General features: G+C 46.9%; 1 protein-coding gene across 2 annotated transcripts in view; it reads left to right on the top strand.

The window, feature by feature from the left end:
- The window catches only part of LOC135895937 (scoloptoxin SSD14-like), a 174290-nt gene that overhangs the window by 1716 nt on the left and 144719 nt on the right, over nt 1-27855 (top strand). The window contains exon 1 of one of the 2 annotated variants that reach the window (XM_065424215.2): nt 13161-13725. The exons of the other annotated variant lie outside the window; for it this stretch is intronic. The gene's annotated coding sequence lies outside the window, so the exon portion shown is untranslated. Of the gene's footprint in view, nt 1-13160; nt 13726-27855 lie in introns of those variants that run through there. 2 annotated transcript variants of the gene reach the window in all.

Below are 27855 nucleotides of genomic sequence, written 5' to 3'. Positions count from 1 at the left end.
CGGTGACCATTGAGTCTTGTATTGATTTGTTGTCCGGTCTCACCTATGTATTGTTTGCTACAAGCGGCGCATTCTAGACAGTAGACTACATTGCTTGATGTGCAGGTGAAAGCCGAAGTTACCTTGTGTGTGTAATTCGACGCTGTACTTTTTACTGTAGTAGTGGATTGAACGTGTTTGCATGTAGAGCACCTGGGGCGACCACAGGGATTGGTTCCCAACTTCTTCTTTTTCTGTAGTTTGGCGTGCACAAGAACATCTTTAAAATTAGTGTTGCGTCTGTAGGCTACTCTGGGAGGGTCGGGAAAAATCTTCTTAAGTTTCTGGTTGCTGGTGAGAATCGGGTAGTATTTACTTAGGATGTTATTCACGTTTGGGAGTGCGTTTGAGAATTTAGTAGTAAGAAGAGGCGTTGTTGTTCTTGTGATCTTCGGGTGGGGCTTGAGGACCTCAGCTCGATCAAGTTTGGTTGCAGCGATGTAAGCTGTTTGAAGGTCACTGTTTGGGTGGTTCCTGTTTGATAGCGTTTCTTTAAGGTGATCGAGTCTATCTATGTAGTCTTGGTTTTCAACGCAAATGCGACGTAGTCGTGTGGCTTGGCCTTTAAAGATGCCTTGTTTGCAATGTCTGGGATGGTGGCTGGTATATTCTAGGTACTGTTGTTTGTCGAAAGGTTTCCTATACAGCGTTGTCTTTAGTTCACCATTGTCAATGTATATTGTTGTGTCCAGAAAGTTTATGCGCTCAGTTGAGGATTCTGATGTGAATTTTATTGTTGGGTGAACAGAATTTAGAAAGGACACATATTTATCTAGACTGTCTTGGCCATGTCCCCAGATTATGAGTATGTCGTCTATGTATCGTAGGTATGTGTGGGGCTTGGTAGTGCAGCGCGATAGGAAATCTGTTTCTAGAATCCCCATAAATATGTTCGCGTAGGTTGGTGCAAAAGGCGTACCCATGCTTGTACCATGTATCTGTAGGTAGTAACTCTCTTCAAATTCGAAGTAGTTATGTGTGAGAACTAATTCAAGGAGAGACAGGTAAACTTCAGTAGAGTGTTGTGCACTGTGTTTAGACAGCGTTTGTTTTATCGAAGATAAACCATCAGGGATTGGAATGTTGGTGTACAGCGCCGTGACGTCTAGTGTTGCGAGAATTGTGTTGTGGGGTAGTGTGCCTTTAGTATTAATGTCTTCTATAATTCTCAGCAGGTGGGGCGTATCTTGTACAAATGACGGAAGTGTTTTCGGCAAGTTACCAAGGTAGTGGTTAAGGAATGTGGAGATGCTCTCTGTCGGGGTGTTGTTGTTTGATACTATCGGACGGCCTGGTATAATAGCAGTGTATATAGTTCAGCGGATGGAATTTTATGAATTTTCGGAAGGAGGTAAAAACGTCCGGCAGTTTTGTTGCTTGGTTTAAGAAATTTGTATTCTGATGGTGTTATCAATTCATCAGCCAAAAGTGATTTCAGCCTGTTGGTAATTGTCACTGTATAGGACAATGTCGGATCGTTATCTAGTTTGCGGTAATGTTCTGGGTTGTTTAGTTGTCTGTAAGCCTCGTGCTTGTATTTTTCTATTGGCCAAATAACTATACTTCCACCCTTATCTGCTTCCTTAATAACAATGTCATTCCGGCAGCTCAGATTTGAAATGATATGACTCTCCGACGCAGTTGTGTTTTTAGGTCGCTTAGATGTCTTGGATTGGCTTATAACTTCTTTAGTGATAGTTTTAAGGTATATGTCAAGTTCTATGGCTTGTTCTGGTTCGGGAGTCCAAGTGGATTGGGCTCTAAGTGGTGTCGTCCCGGTGTCTGGTGTGTCTGCAAAAAAGTGTCGGATACGCATTCGTCGGGAGAATTCTGAGAAGACAGACTGACGCAGCCAACACCTGCCTCAGTAGGTCTTTGCAACCACGTGCCCAGGGCTTTTGAAAGCAGCTTTCGCCATGTCATGACACCCGGCTTGTGTAAAGAACGGCCTTCACCAGAAACGCCAGCAACCAAGTTGGACTATGCAAGCAATATTGCACGCCGGGCATTTCATCTTGAGCCAAGGGAGAGGAAACTACGTTAAAACTTAGGCACGAAGTTTATGAAACATTATTGGGATTATGAAACATTATTGAATTATTGGGATTTACACCTAAAACGAAAAGGCCTCGTCGGTGCATCTGCATTATCCAGCACAGAACGTTTTTTGTTCGTTTGTTTGCTTGTTCGGTGGACAACAAAGCCATGCGACCCCAGACAACGAAGATAGCGGCCATTCTTGTTCGACCTTTGCTGAAGCCATTTTGAAGGTCGAGTGCTACTGATAAATTCAGAATAAAAAGTAACTCCGAAAAATAACATGAAATCGTTCTTACTGCCCAAACAATGCAAGGTCATTATTTTTTTTAATCGTGCTGTAGAATTGTTCGATAGCAGTGTTTTCTGCTCGCGTGAAAGTTCGAGTGTTCATTCCTGTTTTCTCTTTTCCAACAATTGTGAAAATTGAAACGCGTTCAATTCGCTAATCTAAAGGCAATCATTACATAGGCGTTTTATAGTAACAGGATTGTATGCTGTTGGGTTACCTATTAGATTACTATAAACGCTATCGAGATTCATTGTTTAATTGTGTTAAACAAAAAAATAGAGAGAGAAAAAAAATAACATTTAAATGTCCCAAAAGAACTATGGCCCCAGTCCAAGCCTCCTGGTAGGCGCATGCCTCGTGGCCCAGGACTTTCTTGACATGCTGCGCCAGAAGTAGCGCCATATAGCTTTTCAATCTTTCGTGGGAGAATGGTCCACTCCTCCTAGCTGCCGGCACGCTCATTGTGTGGTAGTTTAAAAAGTAATGTCTTTCTGAAGATGGCGTTGGCAGGGCACTCCCTCAAGGTGTGTACATTTGATGGATAGGCCTCTCAGTGTTCGGAAGTGGGGGAGCCTGGATCCCTGTTAATATAATGCGTATAGGGTGGTGTTGGTAATGTGTGTTCGTACTTTATGCATGATCGATGTGTCCTCTCTTGAATGCAAGCAGGATGGTGCGACGCCCCCACTGGCACTCCATTGTAGGTCGAAACACCATGGGTATAGGAATCAGTCGAAGGCCCTCGGGTGTAGGTAGTGCGAGAAGTGTTTGTATGCGAATGTGGCGTGCGTATCTGTTCTGTTTAGGATTGTTTGTGTAAGATGTGTTTACTTGTAAATGTGCTATTTCTACCCGGGGCCGGCTCATAATGTGAACACACACACACACACACACACACACACACACACACACACACACACACACACACACACACACACACACACACACACACACACACACACACACACACACACACACACACACACACACACACACACACACACACACACACACACACACACACACACACACACACACACACCTTCCTTAGCCTATGTTTTATTTGCGCTATTTTTTGCGTTTTGTCGACCAGCTAGGGAGAAAGAGAAGAGGGAAGGCCAGCATGGGAGGGAGACAATTGCACTGACAGACACATCTCCAAGAGCTACTCCAAGAGAGACTCCAGGATTCTCTTTCTATGCAGAGGTTCCCCTCCTGGCCTCATACATAGCTGGAAACTTCCAGGACGCAGGGCGGCGGCTAGTTTGCGTGTCTTTAATAGTGTCAGTGCTGGGAAAAGGCTGTGCAGTCCCATAAGAGGTGAAAGACGCCGCCTTGCCTTTCGGTGTTGCACCTCAAACTGCGATCTACAGGTGCGTCTGGTCCGCCAGGGCCAAAATTTTTCCCCCAGAAAAAAACAAAAGTGCCACCCTCGACGATGTCAGAGTGAATCGGCTAAAGGAAGGCGAAAACACTTTTACCGCAGGCACGCTGCGCTCCACTTGGCCACTACTGAAGCTCACCGATTTCAGCCGTGACACGGCCTCATTTCATCGTGACATCGAGATCACGCGCGACGACGTCATTCATCCATACGGCACGTTTTTGAGCGCCTCTCGGGAACTCGTTTTCGCCTCGACGACACACCGAATCGTTGTCCAACTGCTTCGCATTTTCTCGCGAAGAGAGTCGTAGGTTCACGGCGCACGGTACAATCCACGTCTCAGGCGAAAGTTGCTTACACCCGGCTGGCTGCTTTACAAATTGAGCACCTCGAGGAAATCGTGAGTCATGCGCAATTCGGAGTGGGTGGGCGCTCAACGTTGAAGGTCGTGCTTTGAATGTTTCTTTAGGTGGTATACAGAAACGTGTGTTGCCGCAGGACATCGGGAAACCGTATGCTACCTTTCTTTTCGCGAATTCGTAAGATAACGGAGACTGGCGTGCATTGTTAGTAATTCAAACGACCTTTCTCGTGCTTCCCACCGAAGGCACCTGCTAGGGCGCGACGAAAAGGAAACAAAACGTATACGAGCGTTAGAAACCAACCAGGCACGCGTGCTTATATATTTGCATGTCATGGCTAGGACGCCAAAGAGCGGGCGCATTTCTCTCTTTTATGCTTCTGTACACATAGAGGGTATAAAGCGCAGTTCTGCACGAAGAAACGCGTCGCGCAAAACGCGGGAAAGGCTCAGAGGCAGCAGTCATGCGAAGGCATCGACGAATTCAGGGTGCCTTCGGAGAAGAGGGAAGGTACAGGTCTTTGACAAGCGCCATACGCACGCCTACCTCAGGAAGGTACATACATCACGAGCAGCCTGCCATAGCTGCGATGTTTTCGGAATCGTTGACGACAGTAGGATGACGATGACGCAATGACGACGATATCATGACGTTGATGACATGACGACGATGGAGTGCCGATGACGTCATGACGACAATGGTATGATGACACTGGAAAGAGTGCGACAGAATGACAACGATGGAACGAGAACGATGGCATGACGACGATTTTATGACAACGATGCAACGGCGGCGAAATGACAGCGACGGTAGGATGACAATGCGATGACGATGTCGGAATGAGAATGACGGCGTGACGGAAACGGTACGACTGCAATGGTATAGCGATGCTGGAATTAGGACGATCGTAGTAAAGACGACGGCTTGAGGACGATTGCATGACGATAATGAAATGACGACGCTGGAATTACGACGACTGAACGGCCATGATGGCATCGCGACTACGGCTAAGAAAGGCTAACACTTGAACAAGCACAGGCTTGATGTATATAATATTCAAATATTAGGATATTCCCATACTAAGGCAGCATGGGCCATAGCGTATTCATGCGAATGCGTAACTCGTATCAGAAACGAGGAGAACGACCGAAAAGCGTGCCTAGCTCGAGGTAGAGTTGTAACCAAGAATCGCAACTCATCCTTGATGGCTCTTAACATCCTTTGCATAGTCAGCCATCTGCAAAAATATAACCTACCAAGTGTAGCTTTACACTAAGTAGCCACATGCTTAAGTAAACTTGCGAGATTATGTATCTCGTTTATATGCGAAGCATATTACGAGAGCTCAACCCAGCTCCTCAGGCGCGGCGGTGTCGCCTTGAATACCACGTGACAACGTGACGTCACGACAGAGGAGAAGTGGCTTTGGCTCAACTCTTGCAAGATGGGCTGGGTGGGAATCGAACCAGCGTCTCCGGAGTGTGAGACGGAGACGCTACCACTGAGCCACGAGTACGATGCTTCAAAGCGGAACAAAAGCGCCTCTAGTGAATGCGGTGCTGCCTTAGAAACGAGCTTTTTCTAAGGCTCAGGCGTGCGTCGCTTGCTCAGGCGCACATTTCGTTGTCGCGCCGAACGCTGCGTTGCTCGACGCTCACCGCGTCCAATGCGGGGCGTCCAAGGCGAAGCAGAGTAACGCATGAGTTGTTTCTTCGTCTAGCCGAACCAAATATAGCCAAGCAACAGCAGTTCACCAAGCTAAACAGTGGTTCAACAACTAAGATAAAGGCTAGTATGCTTCGCATCCTGGGCTTAACCTTACCTAAGCCACAGCCATTTTTTTTCTTTGTCGTATTTGTTGATAAGCATGCCGCATATTTCTTATCAGTTAGCGATATGACTGTGAGCTGGTATGATGAGATGCCAGCGTGAGGGGACAAGGACTGGAAACAAAGGTGACACAACATAGCCCCGAACTATAACAATTCAACCTTTATTCTGATACGCGTCTGAATAAATACTGACCTGGGACAAGCTAGGGAAGACGCTTCTGTCTTTATATAAAGAAATTATACTGCCATATGACGACGGTACGAAAAGAAAGTGAAAAAAGACGACACCGCCCCCCCCCCTCCCCCCCAACAACCACCACCAAGAAGGGAGGAAAGACAAGGATGTCATTGCGAGAAAAGAATGGAGGAGTGTTCGGCGATAGCTCATCACAGCTATCGCTGTAGTTATAAAATTGACTGGCTGCAGACCTCTTCAAGATCAATTTGTATGATATAAAGGGAATATATACATGTCTATGCGTCACAACAGCTATCAACGTTACCGAGCCTAGGTTGTATATGGACATATTTTTCAGATCACTTCAATTTTAGACTATTTGATTTATGTGCACGTTAAAGAACCCCAGGTGGTCGAAATTTTTGGTGCCCTCCACTACGGCATGCCTCATAATCAGAAAGTGGTTTTGGCACGTTAAACCCCATAATTTTTTAAAATTTAGACCACTGGGTATAATCTCTAGACAACTGCGCATAAGAAAGGGAGAAAAAAGATAATGCAGGGATGTTAACGAGGAAAGCGTCTGGTTGGCTACTCTAGACTGGGGAAGGGAACAGGGAAAAGGAACGAGATGGTGAGGAAGACGGTGAATACCGTACATACTTGTGTAAGGGCAGCACTTTCATTTCACAATATTCTGACGAGGCGAGGCAATTATACGGGACCGAGCCTTTTGGTCACAAAGGTGCCGCCGCAGCCGGCGACTTGTGCACACCCCGGATACCCCGGACATACCATTGCATCAGAAGTCAACGCGGAGTCCTCGCCATCTACTAGCGGCACGCGGAAGTACGCAGAACGCGAAAATTCGCCGATGCGCGCGCGCTGCGCTAAAATATTGGTAAGACAAGTCACTTTGAAGGGGGAGCGCCCCAAATGTTCCCATTAGCTGAAAGATAAACGGACGATTAACTTCTATAAAAAAATCTGGAGAATTCGGCCAGATGCATGTCTAATGCTGATGAGCGTGTCTGTTCATTAGCCGTGTGTTCAAAGGGGCTGGTTGTTTCATATTTAAAATAAAAACAGGAACAGCGCAACACAGGGCAATCGAGTAAATAGCAGCGCTCCGTCCTGTGCTCTTTATTCGCTCGTCCTGGGTTGCGCTGTTTCTGTTTTTATTCTAAATGCCTGCTCAAGCCCAGTGTATTTCTTGTTTTTTTTTTGCTAGGTGTGCGAAAGTGCTTCTTTTTTGCACCGAGTGTGTGAACAATGTAAGTCGGGAGAGAATCTAACGCACCGAATGCCTTTCTGAAGGTCAAGCTCATCCAACCCCAGCGCGCTCACTCCAGTAAATGCCCTACAGCAGTCAATAGTGCGCGCAGATTCCATGCCACAGCTTGCATACTGAGCCCAGAATCAATGCAAGTGAACGGACGGCTTATGCTGAAGTAACAGTCCACATTGTTAGCGTTTAATATGTTCTCCGTGGAAGAAGCACCATTGTTCTCGAAAGTGCGAGCTTGCTGGACTTTGCAACAGCTGCGGAGTTCTCGGCAACTGATGTTATTCCAGAGAAGTGCATTTGCTTCCACTAAAAATCACTGACCGAGAATACAACATAGCACTCACAGTCCTCGTTCCTAGCCGCCACCAACACTTTGTACACGTGTTCTGGAAGACATGTTTCGAAATAAACAAAAGCAGGGCCGCCTGAACAAAGCAGTATGCACTTCATGTGCAAGATAACTCTCGTCACCTTGAGGCAAACATGCCCAGGGTGTGAGCGCAAAATTAATTGCCCGCCTATGTAATAAGGGAAAGAAAAAGGCAGCAGGCTTGAGCAATTTCTCGGGCTTTGAATTCATTTATCGTGGCAGCAGTTATTTTACTACAGTGAAGACCCCCACATTATTTTTGTAAGCCTGGTTTTTCCTTAAATGAATGCGCTTATCCATGCGGTATGGGGGAAAAGGACGAAATGTAGCGGTTACAGCGTTGGTGGTTGAGGGGGAGGAAGGGCTATGGGCTCGGTCGCAGTATGACGTAATGATTGTAAGAATTTGAGAAGACATATTTATAATGAAGTACTTATGTGTGATACTTATACGTTGTGTGGAATTAAGAGAAACAGAACTATTGAGAGAAGTAAGCAGCGCACTTATCTTTTTTTTTTGTAATGTGCACAACTCTGTTCCTGTATGGCAAAGTAATGCATTGTAGGAAATTCGAATACGTCGACAGACTTTAGCACTCTCAGACTGTCCGTGGCTAAGCAGGTATAATTTATTTAGAGCAAGTTCATAGTTTTATGGAACCTCAAGTTTGGGGCTGCTCGCTAGAGGCTTGTGCATAACTGTGTTGTTCAGACTGGTGCTTCCTGCCAACCGTCTTGGTGCTTCATGTTTATTTCGTTTCTTTTGTGTCACGATTATCATGGTCAGGTTACGTTGTGGTTAGTGTAGTTAGTATCCAGTAGTTGCGTAAAACAGTCATACTTTCTGGTTACATCCTTCAGTACACGACGAAGTCGGAGCACCTACCTTGCCGATCTATGTTCCAGCTACAGGCCGTGTCATGGTCCTGCATTAAAGGCTTCTTGCTTTTCAGGTTCGATAAGTCGTTTTGAAGGCTCTAGTTGGAAACTAAATCAATCAATCAATCAATCAATCAATCAATCAATCAATCAATCAATCAATCAATCAATCAATCAATCAATCAATCAATCAATCAATCAATCAATCAATCAATCAATCAATCAATCAATCAATCAATCAATCAATCAATTTCCGCAAGGGGTCGTAGTAATAGGTGACGTTCAGGGGGTGCATGCGAAGTTACTCACATATTGTTTTTGCAAATTTTTCCATGCTTTAACAAACGCTCAGCTCTGGCCAGCACCCCTCCGCCCCTCTCCCCGAGGTGTCGAGTTTTACATATCTACCTTGTACTTCGTTTTGTGTGCCCTTTTTCCAGAAAATGTAGGTGTTTAAAAAATTGGTCAGATCACTAACAAGCCACGCCATTCTGTAGATGTGGGGACACTGCGTGCGAATTTCCCAGCACACGTGACTTGTAGGAGTGTGTTCTGTTATTTTTCGATAGTATTATATTGCCACGTGTGCTAATTTTGACCGTCACCTACGTCGCCGCCTTGTTATCGCGTTTTCGTTGTTGCACGATGGTGCGCTAGCGATGCAAGATCGTTCATGCGTCCTGGAAGATGTCGTTTTCTTAGATAGATGGGCACGTTTCCTAAGCTTAATGTGCGAGCTCGGATATGCTGGTGACAGCTATAAATAAAGAACAAATGAGGCGGTGTGCATTGAATCCGATGTCCGCGCTTCCTGCCATGGTCGCCGGTCGAGCCAAGACAACACATGACTACCTGAAATAAGGATCTTCATGCCCCGTATCCTAAACTGCACAATAAATATATTCTCTCTCTCTCTGCGCGCTTGCTGGTTCCACCGCAGCCGAGCTGTTTGACTTCTTTGCGGGCATAAGTCCGCTCGATAAGATACTTCAGTTTACTGCTGACTATATGTATATATATATAAGTATATGTGTGTGCAGCATAACAACGCACCACATTCCGTGCAAATAAGGCAGAGCATAACTACGGTCGTCGTAGAGGTTCAAAGCACCTTGAATGTCAACAGACACATCTGCATTCTCCCTATATTGTTCTCCTCATTTGCACATTCGACTTTCGTGCACGATTGTAAAACAAAAAAGATAAGGCACTGGGTAAGAACCGCAAAAGAGAAAAACGTGACAGGAGAGCAAGGTCGGAAACTTGCATAGCGCCGTGAATTTGACAAGAATTTGACAATGCCATGGTCGATTTTGAAAAATCCGTAAAACTCAATAATGTATGATCACTCCACAGACGCCGTGATCATTTTTAGGCTTTATACAGAATGCTTTAGAATTCGCCTGTGGCAGATAGCATGATTCTAGTCCTCGAGTTGGATTATTCAAAGATGCGGGCATTAGTTGTGCAAGAAATCGAAAGACATTATATAACCTTACTAACGAAAAAAAACAAACATCAAACAACTTCTTTAATAACTACTTTACGGCAGACATTGGAACTTGCGAATCGCAGCTGCTGAGTTTGCAAGGCATATCCAGAGAGAGCGAATACTGAGGACGGCGCCAGTTTCGAGATATGCGCCGTCAAAGTTGCGGTAAAAATGCACTGTTTTTTGCACTTGAGGTAAAAATGCACTTGCTTTTTTCAAGAAAAACGTTGCTTCTTGCAATGAAGCGGAAGAGTAACTGCGACACCGATGTATTTCATCGCCAACTTCGGGGATTATTATATCGAAACCGGTGTCATTGTGAAATCCCGTTCCCAGTGGATATGCCTTGCGAACTCAATGGCTTTCGTAAACTGCGATATAAGGCGTAACGTATATGTGGCCTAATCAGACGAGTAGCCACACGACACCGCGGTATGAAGGAGGCCGATATCTGCCATTTGACGCAGGCTTTCCTAATCAGTCGCGTCGTGTATTCCTTCCCTTACTACCACCTACGCCTTTCTGACAAGGAAAAAGTTAACAGCGTCATTCGCACAGCTCATAAAGCTGCCCTTGGTCTCCCGAGGTATGCGAACACTGAACGATTACTTGAGCTAGGTGTATACAATACCCTAGACGAACTCGTGGACGCCCATAAAACAGCCGAACGTGAACGACTCTCCCGCACCGAAACTGGCAGGGTTATTCTAAGTAAACTCGGGCTGAATCCCGTTATGAATTCAGCAGGAAGAACAACATTACTCGGTGCGGTCAAAAGGCGTTTGGTTATAAAACCGTTACCTAAGAACATGCTCTCTGGGAGACACGACAAGAGGCGGTCTGCCAGAGCCAAGGCCCTTCAAGAAAGGTACCAAAGCAACCAGCACACCGCTTATGTCGATGCGCCAAAGCAAAATCACCAAACTTACGTAGTGAGCGTCGTGACCGGAGAGGGAAGTATCCTCAACGCCGCGACCATAAAAACAGCGTCCACCGTGGAAGCGGAAGAGACTGCCATTGCTTTGGCCATCATGAATCCCTCCGTGCAAACTATTGTAAGCGACTCCAAAAGGGCAATAGTCAACTTTTCGAGAGGCAGCATAGGCGTCTGTGCAGCGCGAGTCCTACGGGACTTTAATAATGAAAACACTGTTGAACTCGTATGGGTCCCTGCCCATTCGGGGAATCAAGGGAATGAGGAGGCGCACTGGGTAGCCCGAGGTCTAATCAACCGGGAGATGTGCCCCTCAGACTCGGATCCCATGGATGAGGCACCGACGACATACCACGAAATAACAAACTATTACAAGCAAAAAAAGGCGACTCTACCCGCCTCCAAACGCAAGCCTCACGCGAGCGCAAGCCTCACGCGAGCGCAAGCCTCGATCCTGCGTCGAATCCAAACTAAATCGTTCCCCAGCCCACATTGGCTAGCCATAATTACCAACGGGCAATGGAACCCAATATGTCAAAATTGCACAAATCAAACATTGGCTACCCAAAATCACATTCTTTGGGGGTGCGAGGGCTTACCCCTCCCAGGTCGCTCCTGCCAGCTCCCTCACAACAGACGTGGGAAGAGCTGCTCAGAACGCCGGACGTAAAAGTACAAAAAGCCCTCGTTGCCTGGGCCGAAAGGGTCGCTCCTCGTGAGGGGCCATCCTAGGACTCGGGCCTGCCAGAACATAACTGAGCAGAATGTCAATAAAGTTGTTACCACCACCACCAAGGCGTAACGTAAATGAATGATAAGTTAATTAATTGTTTAAGTGTTTCGATTTCTCATGCAAGTCATATACGCGTCTCAATAATCCAGGTCAGGGACTACAGTCACGCTATCTGCCACAGGCAATCTTTAAAAATTGTGTAAAAGCTTAAAGATGATCCCACCGTATAGCATACAACCAGCAAGAGCAGACAGTGATTTTCGACGACTGTTTCTTGGCTTCCGCTCTTCGCCGTTCTCGAACTTCCTTGGCGTCTCTGCCAAGTAGCCTTTCGAGTGCCTAGACCGCGCGTGATAATGTTGCGATCAGAGAAAATTCACGTCCTTAGAATTCGAGCGAGTGATTTTGTAACATTGTTTTTTTCTCGCCTGCTCTGAATCTGACGGCAGGGTGAACAAATGTCCTGGACACCATGCTCCATGGCTTCTCGATAAGACCCCTACCGCAGAAAAACATAAAAAAACGAAAGAATAAGGAAACCCGCCGTGGTTGCTCATTGGCTATGGTGTTGGGCTGCTAAGCACGAGGTCGCGGGATCGAATCCCGGTCGCGGCGGTCGCATTTCGATGAGGGCGAAATGCGAAAACACCCGTGTGCTTAGATTTAGGTGCGCGTTAAAGAACCCCAGGTGGTCGAAATTTCCGCAGTCCTCCACGACTGCGTGCCTCATAATAAGGAAGCGGTCTTGGCACGTAAAACCTCGTATTTTTTTTTTCTAAGAATAAAGAAACGCACACGAAAATGGTTTTTCGACAGACAGGTGTGCGACCGTCTCCATAGACGTGTGGAGCAGGGGTCACGAAATCATGGTGTGCACTGTGAAAATGATAAGAGGATCCTCTCTCCGTCTCTGTTCGAAACTGTGTGTTCGCCTGCAGAGGACACCTCAACCGCGCTGCACAGGGGGTAGGGAATGAAAGTTGGTGCACTTTCTCTCCCTCTACTTTCATTCCCTACCCCCTGTGCAGCGCGGTTGAGGTGTCCTCTGCTGAGAGACAGTTACTGCGCTGCACTTTACCCCAACCTTTCCTTCCCATCATCAAGAATCTCCTTCTCTCACCAAAGGAGGCGCAGCAAGAGAGGACACCATCTGGAACAGCGCTCTCCGTTGCGCGTGCCTTGGCGTCGGTGCGCGGCCGGCTCTTGCGTTTCGCGCGAAGCGACGAGCTCCCGCAGCCAATCAGCGGCCGGTGAGGCGAGGCCCGAAAAGAAAGCGACAGGTATAGCAGCAGGCGGGCGGTCCGTTAAACAAGAAACACAAGAAGCGCCGCCGGCCGCTACCGTTGCGGCGCGCATCTCCTCTTTCCGCTTTCAGTCGGCACTGCCGAGTTTGTTCGCCGGGTTGGCGATACGCGCAACACACGCTCGCGTCCCGCTGATCCCGAGCGCTGCTGCTGCTGCTGCTGGAGATCTCGATCGCTTACGAACTCTCTCGCGTTTGCGTGCGTGCGTGCGCGTGCACGTGTTTGTGTGTGTAAGCGCGCCAGCAACCACCCGCCTGGGACACGGACGAAGTGCCTGTTGCGGGCGGTATTTTTACCGCGACAGTTTCTGTATAGCACTGCCGAGCCGAAGCAATCGTGAATTGCACCAGTACACCGCATATTGTCCGCCTTCCCCCTCCACGCGCGCGCGCACGCACAGATTCACCTCTCTCTCTCGCTCGCATACGCGAGATCTGCTGATAGCGGAACCCTGCTGTGGGAGGTCGCTGTCGCAACTCCTGGCTCTTTACGCCCGACCGTCCACGTGCGTGTCGACCCGCGTCGCACTGTCAACCGGATCGGCTCAGAGGTCATCGTCGCCGTCGGCTTCCTTCGAGATTCCGGTGCCGTCGAATCGTGGGGTGAGTTGCCACACTTCCTACTTCACCGTTTGTGTACGCGTGCGCTCGTATGCAATGCGAAAGGGACGGTCGCGCGTATTTCAATGCCGTAGATTACTCGTGAGGTGTGGATTTTAGCCTGACGTTGACAGATGGGTAGAAAGTGTGTTGGTGTGTTTTTTAGGAGCTGGTGATTCTGTCTTGAGGAGCACCTCTCCTGCGTTCGCCATAGACCAAATTAAATTTATTGGATATAACCCCCCCCCCCCATAAAAAAAAGAAAAGAAAGAAAAGAAAGCTCCAGGCTAGGCTGTGAGAGCCGCGTTAGGCAGAGGGTAGTAGGTTGGTTTTGAATACCCACGTTTTTTTTAACGCGCTCCGAAAACACTCTACGCGAGCGCTAGCACTCCCCCACCAATGAAATATGGCCGCAGCGGCCGCAACGCGAACCTGCCACCTCCACACGAGACGCTGTGTGTTCTTGCTTGCAGATTTGGGAATTCGATGTCATAACGCTTTAGAGAATATACAGTTTGCTACAGCCAACGATCGTAATCAAATGTTTCCAAACCTAAACGCCATTCAAACGAAACGTAAGCAGAATGGTGCCCATTCAAACAGAACATAACGGTTGTGCTGATGGGTCCAGAGGCGGAGGGGGGGGGGGGGGGGGGTTGGAGTATGTATCCACCAGTATACACACTAAATTAGGAAGTAAGGAATTGGAGCCGGGATGTCAGGTACAAGCAACGTAGCTAATTCAGGACAAATGGCAAGATGACAGAAAACATCGTCCTGTGTTTTTTTTTTGCCCGCGTGCCACCTTAACACCTGTTAATTGTCAATATCAACTGCCCAAAGTATGCAACATTATATATCTAGCTTGTCCTTTTTCTTAAGCACCCCGTGCTGTAGGTTTGAGCGCGTGCGCAGGGTCAAAGGCAGCTAACGTTAAAGCCACCGTTAAAGAGTTAAGAAAAATAATGACGTGATTCGGAGCGTAGAGAAAATATGCTGGAGCTGGAGATGCATCCGCAGGAACGCTATAAAGATTGCGTTTTGCAGCGAGGCGAACGGTATATATATATATATATATATATATATATATATATATATATATATATATATATATATATATATATATATATATATATATGTATATGTATATATATACATATATGTGTATATATATGTATATATATATATATGTATGTGTATATATATATATATGTATATATATATATATATATATATATATATATATATATATATATATATATATATATATATATATATATATATATATATATTTTATATATATATATATATATTTTATTTACCTATCTATCTATCTATATATATATATATATATATATATATATATATATATATATAATTTATTAGGAAGGCAGAGAGGTCGGCCTGAGCTATCATGCTCTCGCCTGTTACTCTGTACAGGAGAAAACGGGAAGGGGAAAACAAAGAGCGATGAAAGATGATGATGTGGACAGGAACAAGGGATGCATAGTACAATAACACAGGGATTTCCTTAAAACCTGCGCCTAGTGAGGTGTGTTCTTCAAGTGGCCCAGAGCAGCCCTTGTTGCCTGTTGTTGCACATTACATCATACATTGCGCACAAAATGACACTTTCAGGCAATGTTTGCTGCCAATGCCTGCTAGCACAGAAGCCAGCGTGCTCCGCTGCAATGCGAGAGAGGGAAGTCGCGAAACAGATGCTGGAGAGTATCAGACACTTGGCCTTGGAAATTGTGCCTTGCAATTTCACCAGCTACAATTCGTGGATTAATATATTTGCCGTAAATTAGCTAATTACTTAATCGCAGTAATTGTGGTAATTATTATTTTACCCAATATAATGTCTCGTAGAACTAATTTTTATTTACCTATCTATACTATCAGCCGCATGGCCGTTACAGCGTGAGTGCAGACAATACAACTCAACAAGTGTACACAACCGCAAGTACAAACTTTTATACAAACCTAGTTCAATCGACTAGAAACCGACAACCACCATAACAGAATCTGCTAGCGGTTTTGTGGATAGAGTGCGCAAGTGTAACAGATTTACCGACCAATGCTCACAACAGAGCGCTGGGCCTCATAGCAACGTAATAATGATGGCGGACGCATCTGGACACATCTGGCCTACGCGCTTCTGTCCTAGTCTGTAATATGTTCAGGCGGCTTCATTCTGGAGACCTCGTCGTGCCCACCGGATTGCTCGATGTCGACTGAGCTTAAAGGTCAACTCCAGCGATTTTTCGATCTGAACGGATGTCGATGAAATTCTCTGGTTACGTTCCTCTGAACACTTCCGTCATGTCCTCAAGAAAGCAGGTTTGAGAGTTGCAGAGGTTTTTTTAGAAATGAATTTAATTGATTTCCCTGAACACCCTACGTTACCTCCGCCTCAGTTACATGCCACATTGTGTATGACGTCAGAAGTGTTTCATACTGAGTATGTCGGGATCATGCAGACGACAGTGACGAGAGCGTCGAGGAGTCGACGATCGTGAGCTATTGTATGGTGTGAGAAGTTGCTGTCGCGAGAAATCGCGTTTCCTGCAGACAGGCAAGAGGTGGGAAGCAAGTGGTGTTGCGTTGTTGGCTGCACGAACTTCAGCACTCGCCATCCGCACGCACAGTTTGAGCTAATGCCGATCGCGTTCAGCCGAGGTTAAGCCTATATGTCACAGTCGCGTAGTTCATCTACTGCTGGCAGACCTGAGCGACTGACCTGAAGCTAATCAAGCCATAAGGATGAGGAAAGCTCCTTCTGTAGTTGAGTTTTGACTATACGGATTTGAAATAAACCATTGTTTATTTCGTACAGTGCACACACAAAAAGCGAGAAGCGACGACATGGGGAAGTATCGACATCGGTACATTGCCGTTTTCGACGGAAAGCTGCCGGCCGCACTCACCGGCACTTCTCTAAATTAAATGTGACTACAAAAGTGGGTTTAATATTAAGTATTGTCATGCAAACCCATTATTTAGCTTCCGAGGTGCACTGCTTGCCTTGTATCCCAAATGGGCAGCAAGCGTGTTCGCTTCGATACAGCGGCGTAAACAGCCGCGTCGATCAGCTGCCAACGTTGTCGATAGTGTAATCGGCATTGCTGTGAGAAAACTACGCGTTCTCTAAGTGAACGATCATACGCGCGAAGTCCTCCTCTGTGTCTGCTTAACGGAACGTACTATGTGCGTGAAGAGAATACGAAGAATGATAACAGGCAGCATAACAACACCCCGTACCTTGGTCCCCCGATCTCTGATTTCGAAGGTGTAATGGTCGCTCATATCAGCGGGATTCAGAGCGATGCGGTGGTGCTTACATGCACAAAATCTGCTTGTTTTGATATGTTCTGACGTTATTTGATGTCACCAATGAGCGGCTAGCATTATGTCTCAAGCGAACGGCGAGGGGTCGCTGGGCCTGTCAATCTAAACAAGTGCACCAGTCGGTGCTTTGGACTCTCTGCGGCGTTCTTGCGGGATGCAAACGCGGAAAGTCCTGCTCCACATCTTACAGTGACCACGCGGAGCGCTTCTCCGAGAAGGGGTGAAACGCCTGAAACACCTGCCTTGCACGATTGGCATGCAAATACATAATATTAGAGCAAATACAAAAACATAATATTACATAATACATAAGCGAATACATAATATTAGGGCACCGTCCCGAGCGATCATCGGCTCAGAAGGCAGTGAAGGCACTTTTGTGTTCTCTCAGAACTTCTGGTTTGCTCGAGGGACTTTCACTGAAGTGCTGTCCGTACACGTATCTACACCTTCTCTCTCCCTTCTTTCTCTTCCCCTTCTCCCATCCCCCAGTGTAGGGTAGCCAACCAGACTACTGACTGGTTAACATCCCTGCCTTCCCGAATTCTACTCTCTCTCTCTCAAATACATAATGTGAGCCGACGGCATGGTAGTGCGAACGGTGGGGACCCGGGGCGACAGGTGACTATACGTAAGCGCGGACGTAAGCTGCGACACAAACGCGCAGTCATCGTAATGGCGTGGTCGTTATTCCGTCGTCGTCGTCTCATCGCCTTCATTCCGTTGTGCTCATTCATCCGTGGTCACGCCGTCGTTTCCGCCGTGTTCATTCTGTCGTCATCACTATACGCTGTCATTTCGACGTCATCGCGACGTCATCATTTCACCGTGAACACGTCACTGTAATTACTACGTCGTCATTCTGTTCTCGTCATTGCGTCACCGTGACACGGTAGCGGTCGTATATTCGGGGTCATGCCGGCCTCGTGACGCTGTCGTGGACCTTCCGCCATGGTCATTCTAGCTTCTTCATCTGAATGTCGTCTTGCCGTCCGTCGCTCCATAGCCATCTTCCTTCCTTCGCCGCTTGATCGTCATGACTGCAGCGTCGTCATACAGTAGTCGTCATTCCGTCATTGTAGTTAAACTGTCGTCATTCTGTCGTAGCCATTACAGCGTCGTCATGCCATTCCGTGCTCCAACTCCAGTTAATACAGCGCTACCGATTTTTTTGCAACGGGTTTTGCTACCATCGGCCATGTTGCGGATTGTCAAATTGTGCCGAGAAAACATTACTCTGCACTTTTCCCGGCAGTCTCTGAAAACAATAAGCACAGCGAGATGTCTTTTACCATTCTTTATATCCTACCGGCAGATATATATTTTTTTCTACGCTAGAACGCTCAGACGCGGCGTCTAAGTGTCCGAACTAGCAGTCGACAGGCCGGAGCGTGGGGTGTAGGCCCTTGCAGCCTCTGGGCCGCACTATATATAAAATCAGATGACACACGCCGCTCAAGAAAGCCTCTGGCGAACAATACAGAATACAAATCGGCGCACTTGAGAGAGACAGGCGGAACGAACAAAGGGTGTTTGCACGCGGCTCGGTCCATCAAGCACTATTCTGTCGGCAGAAGGGGCGGTGGAGTTGCCTCTTTTGTACACACGTTGTCCAGCCTGAGGGGGCCGTCCTTAAGCGAGATGTCAGCAGAGAAAACGCGACGCAGCGGAAAACCATTTATCCGGCAGAATATTCATTGTTGTGGGGCTAACGTATGCGCGCGGAAAGCTGGTGTTATGAAGGACAGAGTTTGGAAGAAACAGGTGTGCGAAAGGAAGACTGCTCTATAGTATTTTACATTTCGTCAATGGCAAATACGGACGCCTGACAAGACTTGGGTACGAGCTGACACTTTACGAGAAATTACCAGGGTTTCGGGCAGTTATACAATTTTTTCCTGTATTGCGCTCAATGCCTATATGTGTTGTATTCGTCCTCGCCGGAGTCAAATGGTCCAAAATGGTCCCCTTCCTTTTGCTAGATAGTTTGTGACATTACTGAAAGAACAAAATTGGAGTCCCTGTCAACACCCGACCAAATACAAGGAGCCAATCAACTGACGAAGCTTTACCCACTGAGACCAGGATACGAACTATCCTTTGTTTTCATCAGCGAGGATCTCTCGTCCGTTTTTGAGAAACATGCCATTCATTTAGGAGCAGTTAGGAAATACGTACAGTGTCGTTTTGCCGTGTACTGTCGCATGGCAGATGTAAATTGCGTCTCACGTTTCTGTCGCGAACTTTGTCGGGTGTCACTGATCTCGGGGGCGTGCGGACGTTAGAAGAGATGGAGTCGGAAGACGCAGGGCAACACAGCAAACAGATTTTAATTAACCCAAACTCAAAGTAAAACTCATGCAAACAAAAACACAATGAAGAACTAGCACTTATGCTACCGACTTAATAGTCACTAAACAGGGCTCACTTACCGGCCACGTCAGTCCTTAGCACTTTCAGCGCGAAAATCTGGAAACCCCAGCCTATGGCTGCACACTAACAGAAAGGATCGTCCTTACAGACTTTTGACGTTGTACGCATCCTACGAGTCCGGTGCCTGTCAGATCTTCGTCATCGCCGACACCGTAGAACTTGCTGCCTTGATGTCGGCCAGTCCACCTGTCCGTCTTTGAGGCCAGTGTCCCGAACTCCGTCGGTGACGTGGCACTCCGGCCTCACTGGCTACGCCTAACGCCGGGTTTTGCCGCTACTTCTTCGAGTGCCGATGAGACGCCCCGGGGTCTGTCGTACGTGCTGGTCTGCCTCTGAAGGGGGATCATTCCTGAAGTGCCCGGCACCGCCGTGAGAGGCTGCAGCAGGTTCAAGGAGCCTCGCTCGAACGTCGCCGATGTCGACGGCCACACCCTGGATCGCCAGCGTCACGGGCTTGACCGAACATCCATGGCTCCCGTCGCCAGCGCGATGCTGACGCTCCAACCGTCATGGCCCAGAGCCACGTCGATAATGCCGGCTCAGCGCCGCTTCTCTCCCGATCACAGCTCGGGTCAAGCGCCTCGAGGATGATGATGATGATGATGATGTCCTTGATGAGTGTGGTGCTTACCCACTCGCGGGGATTGGCCAAGAGTCGGGCAGACTTTGCTTATGTGTTCAGAAAACGGAGGTAAAAATATAAAATTTTGTTACATGAATTTAGGCGAGGGGCTCCTGCCGTTCGGACGGATCCGCACACATCATCCTCTTCCTTTCTTTTTGCCCCGCATGCTCAATGTGAGATTCTGTACTCCACGAGTGCTTAAAGCAGATCGAATGCATCCAAAGTTACATGAAGTGCAATTTGCGAAGGCGACAATGAGCCGAAGACGATGCAGCTAGCCTTCCGTGTTTCGCGGCGGGGATTGAGCTCGGTTGCCAATTAATATATGATTGCATTCATGCGACTCAGCTTTCAGCATTATCATGTTTCAAATTAAGGGCAAGTAAGCCATTTCCTGCGGCTTACTTCTCACACCGCATTTTTCACATTACATTTTTGGCCATCTGTAAGCGAGGACGCCCTGCGGCGGGAGCTGGCAGTGGAAGCAAGATGAATTCGTGAGAGAATGCGTTTTTTTTCAGTACATGCCAGTTTGAAGTGCCACTGGTAACAAGTTGTTGGATGTGTACGGCGGCTGCGTACGACGGATGTGTACTACCACCATAGAAATTTCACAGTGGTAGGTGCTCTGTCTCACTCCCTTAGTTGTTTTTTGCCCGGCCTTGACTATCGCAGATATACCAAGTGCTCTGAGGGAAGTTCAAACAGACAGAAAGAAAGAACGAAAAAAAGAAAGAATGAAAGAAAGAAAGAAAGAGAAGGCTACACACCCACAGATTGGCGCTCGAAGGTTTTCTTCAAGAAAGAAAGCTCTAAGCCAGTAAGCTTATGCGCTGCACTAGAGACGAACTGACACCACGAGGTGAAGGCAGGCGTAAGATGGGAATTTCAGGCTATAGTTAAGAGAAGGAATAAAACGGTGCCTATCTTCGATTCGCCACCGAGGAGTGCCAGGTCGGCAAATAGAAGACCACTCGGACTGGCGTCCGATGGTTGGTTGATTTCCATCTAAGTATAGCGCATACCGTTTATGAGCGAATCCCAAACGATGCCGCGCGAAGCTGTGCGAGATCTACACTGCGCATACTATCGCGCCATCTTTCGCGTCGTCACTTCGCAATACTCGTGCAATTGCAACTTTGTTTTCCTCGGTCTATTGAAAACAAAGGGTTGAAATGTTCGATTTACAGGCCCGAAGCACGCTGCACCCCTGTGGGCTTTTAAATATGTCCTCCCTCCACAAAATAGCAAGGCTGTGTTTGGTGTGAGGAAACGCCAGTTGCGTTCGACCTGTGTCGTAGCAAATGTTGTACGATGAGCTGCCTGAATTTGTGCGTGGCTGAGGAAAACACCATTCCAACAGAGACAGTCGCAGTTGCTCGTGGTGAATGCAAGATATTTCGCCAGTCTACAAAGCCATATTTTAACGCTTTCAGGCTTCCGACAGCGTAAAGACATACATCAACGAGTGTGTGGTCGATACATTAGAGATAAGTCTATTTAAAAAAAAAAAGCATATGCTTCAAAGCATTTGAAGCGCATAAAGACAAAACATAGTAACATGAAGTGCAGCCTGCGACCTATGCGAAAGTAGTGGTTTAGCGGATGACGTCGTACATGGCATTAGCAGCAAGAGAGAGGGAGAGAGAGGGGGGGATAGAGAGATAGAGAGAGAGAAACAGAAGGGGAGGAAAGACAGGGAGGTTAACCGGTGTAACTATCGACGGGCTGCCCTGTGGTGGGGAAGGGGATAAAGGGAATAAAAGGTTGAAAGAAAAAAACAAAATTGAGAAAATTCACAAAATAATGCGACGCTACGCGCTACAACATTCAAAGACGGTCGCACAATTCACAAGCCCTTAAAAAGTTGAGCAGAGCCCTTAAGGCCGTGAGTGTCGAAACCCGTCTGGACCAGTCTCCTAGAACTGTTCTTCTGTGAAGGGGCAATTGTCCAGTTTTTCGTGCGTGGTCACGAGAACCTCTCTTGACACATTGTAACGGTGACAGTCACAGAGGATGTGCTCGGTCGTCTCCTCGCAGTCGCAGGTGTCGCAGGTAGGGCTGTCGGCCATTCCAATGCGGAAGGAATAGGCGTTCGTGAATGCCACGCCGAGCCACAGTCGGCACAGAAGTGTTGCTACCGCTTGTGGTAACCCTGGTGGAACAACAACTGTTTCAGTATAGCTAACCAGCCGTAGTGGAGAGATTATCATTATTTTATAACAGATATATTTTCCCTTGCTTATTTTTTGTAACGTGCCATGAATAATTTAAACACGCGAGTTTTTGCATTTTGTCCCTATCAACATCGCGGCCGCCGCGGCCGGTGAACCGAACCTGCTGCTCAACAACCACAAACCCCGCAGTGGTTATTGTACTTTCAGCTAAAGAATTTGCGATATCCTATAAGCATTTTATTCGCACTTCCAGCGCTGTGTGCATTTGACTTAAAACTCATTAAATTAATTCTGTTCGGGCCGTTCGTTCTCAGTCGATTACGAATCATCAACTCGCCCGAGCATCCACTTTAAGGTTTATGCTCTTAAGGTACCTTTTTCTAAGTACTATTTTTATTCTCCCGATGGATAGAGGTTGGCTATAACTCGTCAAAACAAAATGCGGAATCCCATTTTTTAAGTCTCCGCCTCGAGACCTCAGCGCCGGTGTACCAGTGGGGGTGGCGTCACAGATTTCGAGGTACTTTCTCATGAGATGTTCTGGCTCAGGGAAAGTTACCGCGATTTGCTAGGTTGATTCTTTAGTTCGCTTTAAAACACAACGTCGTCGCAGCTGCCCTTCGATTTCGCACCTTATCTCGCCTTACCAATGCTGACATTCGAACAACTGGGGTGCGTTCGGAGATGGTTGTTCGGCACGTTCGTTCGGTTACCGGCGCGCGCGATTGGCCTACTCCGCGCCGACGTCGCCAGCCGCGGGGTGCGGCCACATTTTTGGTGACGTCAAAATGAGGACACGTTCCTGTCAATCATCCTCCCACCGAGCATTTCGTCTGCTAGGCGCCGAACCCGACGGGAGCTGGGAAGTTTGGAGCGATCATACGGCTTCGCATGGCGCGTCTGGTGGATTAGATTGGATCCACCGGCGGCTGCGGCATGGCACGTTTGGATCCAATCCATAGTTTAATTCGAGAAAATGGCGCTTCCGTTGGGAACTTCGGTTGTTGCGCTGGCGTTTCTAGAGGAAGGAGGAGAGCGGGTGGCGGTGCGAAACGCGTTTCAAGAAATGGCAGAAAGTGAATTCCGGCGTCGTTTTTGTTTCTCGAAATAAGTAATTCGTTGGTTGTACAGCGAAATAGACCCCATCATCGGTGCCAGCGAGCCACTGGAATGTTGTCGCTGCCTCTTGAAAAGTGCGCCACTCTTCCCGTCGTCTCTTCTTCCTTTTTTCTTCTCGCTGTGCGCGACACCACCTAGGGACGACGCAAATAAACTAATAGTTATAAATTGCATTAATCACACGTACTACTATTTGAAAACATGTTTGGGCTTGAGAAGAAAAAATACATTTTTTTTAGATAAAGATTTCATTCATATGGAAGACGAGAAACATTTCGTTTTGTAGTATATACTGTCTGCAAGCAGACGACAAACGACGGAAGTAAACTTCCGGGGAGGTCACCGCTTCCTGATTGGCTGCTCTCTCCACCCCGCTGTCACAAATTTTGCATACTGCAACTTTGTGACGTTCCAGTAACCGAACAGAACGCGTATCGAACAATATATCTACGATCGCGCCCCTGGTCCAAAAGAAGACGGACCCGTAAGATTTGATGACAGGACAGGGGCTCCCTGTAGTCTGTCACTTTCTCGTGGTGAAATAAAAAAAAAAGTTTAACGTAGCCACCCCTTGCGACATGCCACCGACGCGACCGTGTCCGAGCCTGCAATTCTCATGGCTCGTCTCGGGGCGCTGCTTCGCGCGCCTTGTCGAGTGGTTATCGAGTGGGAGCTCCTGCAGGCCACTGTGGCAAGAACAATGTTATCCTCGGTCACGTGAAATACAAGAGCAAGCTCACTCTTCGCGCAGTGTGAACGGAGTGATGACACTTTCAGTGTTTTTCCCCCGTGAAGTGTCTCTCTTACCCCTCCCATTGAAAACTAAGCCTTTTGAACGAGTTTCGCAAGCCGCTTCCGCGTTTCAGCGATGCAGTCGAGTGGCTCGATAGCTCGCTGTAACTTAGTTGCGTGCAGCACCGACGTGACAAGGAAGCGAAACTGCCTCCCGCGTTGGAGCTCAAGAATTCAAGTTCAAGACAGCTTTTTTTATTGATGCGCATATAGAAAGAAGCATAAGCAGAGTTCCACCGATAGCCCAGTTGGCATAGTGTCTGTTCTAACCCGGAATACATATTATAGGTCAGCCTTGGAAATGCGAAAGATGGCGCTAATGCAAGGTAGTTCATAAGCGGAAACCAATAATCACACGATTTAATATTTCAAGAACACTCAAAAATATTGTAGAACATTTCGCACGCGATATCTCAAGGTTACAGCGTAAACGCAGAGAACACTTTCGATGACTGGTCGAAGCATGTCGCTTGCAAGTTTTGTTGTACTCGTTCTTTCTTTTTTTTCACTAGTCGGTGCATATTTCTTCGCAGATGGGATCTCGTAGTCACGTAGCGAATGGGAGTAGTTCTGTGTTTGCGCACCCACTGAGCCCGGCCGTTGTGCATGGCTCATAGTAAACTCTTCGCGAAGCAAATGCACTCTGCGGCCTCCCCTGTCGGCGGCACAGCGATAACGTCTAGCATAGCCGATGCCAGCGAAGTTCTGTAGTGACCAGTTTGTTGTCGAGCAAGATTGTGTGTTCTTTTTTTTCTAATTAGGTGGCTCGCCGCATTTAAAGGTAAACTTGCAAAGAAAACTTCACTTCGGCTAGATTGGTCCCGAACAAGTCGTACGTGCTACTGAACCAATCTTGGCAATTTTGGAGGACTGGCGGTTGTCTAATTTTCTTAACAACAGCGTTTGTATATAAACCAACTAGGCGCCGCGCGCACTGTGACGCAACTCCCCCACCACATCGCCTCCGAGATTTCCAACGCGCCACGCGGCCGCTGCATTATCTATGAGGTCCATGCCCGAGGAGCCGCGCGGGTTGACTATACGTTCTGCATTTTGCGTTACTGTGGGCGAGCAGTGATGGCGACGTCTTTATTTCGAGTTTCGGTGCCAAAATTATTGATGTTTGCGAGCTTTGCGTTATACGCTTAGATACGCATTTCAAAGGCAAAGATTTCCGCAGAGACCGCTCTACATGCAAGCTGTGTCAGAGAATACTTTCAAAAATGTTTAAAGGTTGCCTGTGGCAGATAGCGCAATTATAGCTCGGGAGCTGGTCTACTGGAAGAGCTGGACATTAACTTACGCAAAAAATTGAAGTGCGTGATCGACTAATTAATAAAAAAAATACTGATTAAATTTTAACCAATTACCTTAAGGCCCATATTGCAATTTACAAATTCCAGCCGTGGAGTTCGCAAGGCGTATCCGACTTGGAACGAATTCTCAGGATGGCACCAATTTCGAGATAATAATTTCCAAACTTTGCGGAGAAATGCACTGGCGTTCCAGTTACTTTAACGAAACCTCGTTTTGCGCATTGAAGCACGATTGTAAATTGCAATATGTGCCCTAAGGTAATTAGTTGAAAACTGAATTAACGAATTTTGTTATTTAGAATTTATGAATTTCATTTTTTTTTGCACCACCCTGACGTATGCACCGCCCTGACGTACATTGCCAGCATGTCAACGAGGGTCTTGTTCAGTCGTTTCGTTAGGCCATTCGTCTGCGGGTGATAGGCAGTGGTCCTCCGGTGACTAATCTGGCTGTACTGCAGGATGGCTTGAGTAAGCTCAGCGGTAAAAGCCGTTCTTCTGTCAGTAATGAGGACTTCAAGCGCACCACGTCTCAGCAGCTCTCTCGCCTTCGGCCCCTGTTATCCACCGCCTTTCACTGAAGTTCCACCGTCGTTCACTCAGCTCAAAATAACGTGCTTAACTAAATATTTTCGAGCAAGTAATTTTTGAAGCCAACAGCGCCTCGCAGAGGTAATAAAATGAGCACCACTCCGCCCGCCCCACTCTTTCCTATTGTGCAAAGTTGCTGTTGAAGACGCATTACGTAAAACTATTCTTTTCATTTCGAGTTGTTCTTGGCCTTCTTGATTGGCTGGCGGCATGCCACGTCTACATTATCGACGATATCGGCCACTCGTTGCGATGGGTAATCTTTATTCTAATGATGCCGAATTCGCAACAATTTTCGCTCGTGAACGCTGTTCCCGATTGGTTGGCCGCCTCTGCTAGTTATATATCCAGCGTCCGGTTAGGGTGAAACTTTATCTTATAAGTAATTCTAGTGGATAATTTTCTTGTGAATATGGTCCCTGATAAGTGACAGTTCTTAAATTAATTTCAACCCTATCTGAAACGTTTTGGTGGATCCCGTAATGCGTGTTAATTTCTCGTGCCTCTCCTTATCAACTCCAACATTTGCGAAATGTCCCCTAGATCCTATGCAAAGTCCTTTGTCGCCATGCAAATTTTCATTCTGATCAAGGGCGCAATCCACAAAGCTTTTCGTTCGTAAGTGCTGTCTGTCATTGGGGTAGGCCACCTGCGTCAAGTATACCTTTTTCCCTTCTACTCTGTTTCTCTTTTTATCCCTCTTAACCCTTCCTCCTGCGCAGGGTAGCCAACCGGAACTACCTCTGGTTAACCTCCCTGCCTTTCTCTGCATTATTTTTTTTCTCTCTCTCTCTCTGTATACCTATGTCCGGCATCGTTCATTACTGGCTAGGATTCTTTCTTACTACCAATCGTACCATAAGAGGTTTTGTGATTACAGGCCCAAGGGTGAAAATCACAAAGCTTTTCGTTCGTAAACTCCTCACAAGTGGCTGGCCGCGGTCGATAATATAACATGCCCAACACCCGCGTTGGCTGGCATCCGTTCTGATGCTAGAAGTCGTGATGTCGCGATGAATTTACGCAGCTATTCGTGATGTAGGACACATCATTAGTAAAGGTGGTCAGACAATGAGAAGTAACACTTTTCAGCAAAACTTTTTTGTGAATTCGGCGCCATGTTTGTTGTTTTGATATACGACTACCTCTTTAGTCGCTCTGTGATCTGTGCGGCGTTCTCAAAAACAGTACAAGTTATTGTGATATACCTACAGTTATCGCGTATACATCAAAGTATCTAGTATACTATGCAAGATACCCACTCCGTATTTTCAAGATTTCCTTCTACTCACACTCTAAGTTATCTTACAGTAACCATCAAAAAGAATCCAGTGGATATCATCTGCGAATATCAAGACTTCGGTCATGTTTTAACACGGACACAGTTAAAGCCAGATATTTATCATTATCATTATCATTTCATCATCAGCAGCATTCCTGAACAGTTTAATTTCGGTTCGAATGATAACGATTGCTATTATTATGATGATGAGGATCTCTTCGTTTGCCTTTTATTGCAGACTCCGACTATGCTTTTTGTTTTCGTTGCGGATGCTTTCCGCGCAGGCGTGTTATGGATGTGAGGAGTGGTTAGTGCCATTACAAAAAAGAAAAAGAAGAAAAGGGACGCAGGTGCAAATAAATGTATCGTAGCTTGACGGACATGCGACGTAAACAAGTACATGACATTTCCTAGGTGACAGGAAGCCATATAGCAATCAGCTGTCAG

This window comes from Dermacentor albipictus, chromosome 2, assembly GCF_038994185.2.
Source record: "Dermacentor albipictus isolate Rhodes 1998 colony chromosome 2, USDA_Dalb.pri_finalv2, whole genome shotgun sequence".
In the NCBI taxonomy this organism is placed as follows: domain Eukaryota; kingdom Metazoa; phylum Arthropoda; class Arachnida; order Ixodida; family Ixodidae; genus Dermacentor; species Dermacentor albipictus.
Note: the sequence above shows the minus strand (reverse complement) of the source record. Positions and strands in the feature narration are given on the sequence as shown.